Below are 4332 nucleotides of genomic sequence, written 5' to 3'. Positions count from 1 at the left end.
GGAGAAGTTATGGCTAAAATATAATTCCAGGAGCTTATTTGTAGAAGATTTGAAACTAAAAGGGCTCTGAACAAAGAAACCGAGGGCTAAAATATAAATAAACCTTAAATCTAGGATTTAGTTTGAAAAACAGAGGGGCAAGGGACGGCGAGTTCTATTTTAGAAAAAGATATGGGCTAGAACAGAAAAAAAAGGATCTATTTGTGAATACTTTTGAATTACCGTGGATCGCGAGTTGATTTGGGTAAAACTCAAGGTTTCTTTTGCAAAAAGGCCTAGGGTTTGACCGATACGTTGGGTTTTGACTCGGGTTAGATGTCGGATCTCGATCTGACGGCTGCGCGGGGCTAGGGCGGCACGGGCGGCGATGCAGGCACCGGCGGCGACAGACATGGCGGCGGGTGGCGGCGGACTCGCCGGGCTTGGCTGAAAACGGCCGTCCGTGCTCGGTTTCAAGCGCGGGCTGCACGTGAAGGACGAGGGTGCTACGGGGAACGCATCTAGGGACCCTGGACGGCGGCAAGCGGCGGCACGGCAACTCCGGCGAGGGATTGCGCACGCGAGAAGGTGGGGGAAGAGAGGGAAAGGGGGCCGGCGATGCTCCTTACCACAACGCGGAGCTCCTGCGGCGTTTGCTCGACGGCGGAAGGCGGCGGAGCTCCTACGGCGTTTGCGTGACGGTGGAAGGCGGCGGAGCGGCGCGTCGGACGGCCGAGCTTCGACGAAGGCGGCGACTGTTAGGCCTTAGGGTTTCAAGGGCGAGGGCGGCGGCTGCGGGTTGAGGGGATCGAGGGCGCGGGGCGGCGGCTATTTATGAGGCCGAGGAGGCCTCGAAGTGCGGGCCCGGGGTGCCTCGCAGGCGGAGGCGGCATCATGCCGGACTCGGGCTAAGTCCGAGCCTGGAGCGAGGTTAGGGATGGACCCGACGGGTGGGGTTCGCCTGGCGGTGAGAGGGAGAGGGAGAGAAGAGGAGGGGGGCGGACTGGGCCGCTGGGCCGGGAAGGAGGGAGGGCGAAGCGGCCGACTGGGCTGGGCCTTGCAGGAGGAAGGGAAGGGGAAGAAGAAAGGGAGAAGGAAGTGGGCCGGGCTAAGAAAGAGAGATAGAGAGAATGAAAAGTATCCAAATGCATTTGAATTTGAATTTAAAATTAAAATTAAAATTTAAATGGAAGACAAGTAATAAAACAATATAATGCGACATAAAATGCACAAAACATATATTTACTTATATTTCTTTTTTTATTAAGTAAATTATTGTTAATTACGGTAAATGTTCTAAAAATTAAAAGAATTTGAATGAAAATCTTATAGATCCTAAAAAGATTCTAGCAAATATTTATTTAGCTTCCTAATTTGAAAATTAGGGTGTTATATTTATATTTATAACACTCATTTTCCATCATTATTGATAAAAAAAACGTCACGAAACTTTAAATGTGGATGATTATCAGTGACGGGCCTCCCAAAACTGCGTCTCTGATGTTGAAAAATAAAACAAAAAATAAAAATTGGGGAGAACAGATAGGTCACATGTTCACAGTTCATCCTCTGTTCATGCACATATTCATACACATACATAGTACATGCAAAGTTGCACAAGGCAAGCAGTCAAGCAATACAATTTATCCTCCCTTCATACATACATATGTACAATCAAAAGTTACACCAGCCAAGCAATCAAGCAAAGAACGTTGGTCTGCATCCTAGTCTGCCTGAAGTGTCGCCTCTGGGTTACTCTGCTTCGTATCTCAAGAAATAAAACTGCAGCCAATAGCCTCACTGCAGCCTACAGCCTCATCTTGTTGCTCAATCTGAAGCATTATAACATATTCAATTAATAACACAAATAAAATTTCCATTAATTAGTAATCACTCTAATGAATGTAAGAAGACAGCACCAACTAGAAATGACCAGAGCAGACATTGCGGAATTAGTAAGAAGGCAAGCTGAATCATAACACATTTGGTTCACATATAAATGATCCAACCCAAGAGATTCACATAGAAAAATCTATAATTCAGGCACTCTACACAATTGGCATTTAGTGTTTCAGGTGAAAATAACAACAGATTTCCTGCTAGATTAGTAGACCGCTGTAGAAAGCAGGAGAGGTAGACCTACCATTACAATGTGCTGTAGATCCACACGAGATGGCAGCAGTTTATAATCTGAAACCTCAGTTCGTTCTAAAAGAAAAGGCAATCTCAAAAGCAGCAGTTTACATTTTCATATTACATCAGTCTCTTCATATAACTATAACAACATCTGATTGCTCCAATAAACTAACAAATACAAATTGCTTCAATAAAGTAACAATTACCAATCAATCCACCTCCGCTATCAACCAAAGCTTGCTCAAGTCGTGTGCAAGCAAAAGTAACATGTCAAGTAATGCTAAAAGCACAGGTGTTAGCATGAATCAAAGTAACTAGATTCTAATGTTCATCTCTTTCCCAAAGATCCAGCTAATAGGTCAAGCACACTACTAATTTTACTACTCAATGCTAACTAGTAATACTAATTAAGTAGACTAACAAATACAGATTGCTTCAGTAAAGTAACAATCAGCTCACCTCTGCTATCATCCAAAACTTGCTCATGTTGTATGCAACCAAAACTAACAGGTCAAGGAAAGTTAAAAGCACAGGTATTAGCATGAACAAGAGTATTAGTACCTTGCGCGCATCTTCACACGTGCTTATTGTTACTGTCATTCAATCTGGGCCATAAACCTCTATGACACGCCCCTACAAAATAAATTACATCAATGAAGAACACCAGAAACTGGAGTAACTGAATTTTCCAATCTGAAAATAATATCATTCAATGATCAACTGAAAAGAAGCTCTACTTAGATAATTTATACGTAAGACGCTAGTAATAAAATTAGCCTATAGACATGATAATACATCTAGCTAAAATTAGTGAAGGGAATCTCCCTTCTGGGCACATATAAAGGGAACCCAAGCCAATAACCATTTACCAGTCAAGCTAACGTGATACTATCAGGATGCAACAGAAATCAACATTTCATAAAAGATTCACGTACTATGAACTCAGAACATAGGCACCTATTTCCTACTGCATCTACAGATGAATGGACACACAAATCCAAACCCTAACTCCATCTCGAACTACATCTACCAGTCAAATCGAACTGATGCAAACCAATCCGAAATGGAAGAAGACCTACGAATTTACCTGGATTTGCGCGTTCCTTGGTCTTGCTTCCGATCAGGAGGCATCTTGGTATTGATCTTGCTCGGCACCGAAGGGGAAGGTTGGGGTGGAGATAGCAGCGGCGGAGGAAAGGACGAGGGCCGGCGGGAGCCAGAGCAGCGCTCAGGGGGGAGGGGGACGACCGGCCGGACAGCGCTCAGGATGGAGGCGGCGTAGCCCGAGGCCGACGAGGACCCGGCACGCCGCGACCATGAGCGCTTCCCTCACATCACGGCCGGCCCTGCCAGGCCCCGGGCGTCGTCGCCGGCCTCCTGCTCCTCCTGGCCACCGTCGCAGGTGGAAGGGAGGTCCGGCGCCCCTGCGCCCTCGCGCCACGGCGGCGTCCAGCCGGTGATGTCTCCACCACCACCAGAGCGCCCACGCGGAGCGGAGGCGTGCAAACAGAGGGAGGGAGGCAGGAGCCGAGGAGGAGGGGGCGGCGCTCAGGGAGGAAGGGGCCGACGATGCAACGGGGGAGAAGGGGGCGACGGTGCAGGAGGGAGGCCGAAATCGGGAAGGAGGGGGCAGTCGGGTGGGAGGCTGGTGGTGGCGGCGGAGAGAGGTGAAGGGCCGATGGGGAAGAGAGCTGGCTTGGTAGGGTTTCGAGACCTTTCGCGAAGCATCTTAACCGTCCAAATCGATCAGAGCGTGCGTCTCGATTTGGGCTGGGTGGGCCGAAGAAATTAGATGGCCGAAAACAGGCCTAGTCTTACCTTCACTATGCAATGTTTTTCTTATTTTTTTATTTTAAGGCATCATTGTGAAGTAACTACAAAACAAAGTATCATATATATACATTAACATATTTTTTCCATATAATAGACTAAATATAAGTTTTTTTCTAGAAGCTTCAAAAGTTTTGAAGCTAATTTATATTTTCTATAGCTTAAATGAATTTTTACGTGCTTATGAAAAATAATCCCAAGTTGAACTGTGTGTACCTCCAATATGACTCAAAAAATTGTACAATTATATTTAGGTTCATATGGAAATTTTAAATTTTTTATGGAAAAATTTCAAACTTCTATCTTGAACAACCATATAATAATTATAATAATATCTAAATTTGGTTAGAAAATTAAAAATTAACGTGACAACATATTTTTCATTCA

General features: G+C 45.5%; 1 long non-coding RNA gene across 1 annotated transcript; it reads right to left on the bottom strand.

The window, feature by feature from the left end:
* Positions 1 to 1508: 1508 nt before the first annotated feature.
* LOC112901696 lies at positions 1509 to 3808 on the bottom strand. The gene is made up of 3 exons (XR_003230338.1): positions 3203 to 3808; positions 2677 to 2748; positions 1509 to 1811 (listed from the first exon to the last, which is right to left on the bottom strand). It is a non-coding gene; the product is annotated as an uncharacterized LOC112901696 (long non-coding RNA).
* Between the last annotated feature and the right edge of the window lie 524 nt (positions 3809 to 4332).

Source organism: Panicum hallii, chromosome 7 (genome assembly GCF_002211085.1).
Source record: "Panicum hallii strain FIL2 chromosome 7, PHallii_v3.1, whole genome shotgun sequence".
Classification (NCBI taxonomy): domain Eukaryota; kingdom Viridiplantae; phylum Streptophyta; class Magnoliopsida; order Poales; family Poaceae; genus Panicum; species Panicum hallii.
This window is presented reverse-complemented; position numbering and strand designations above follow the sequence as displayed.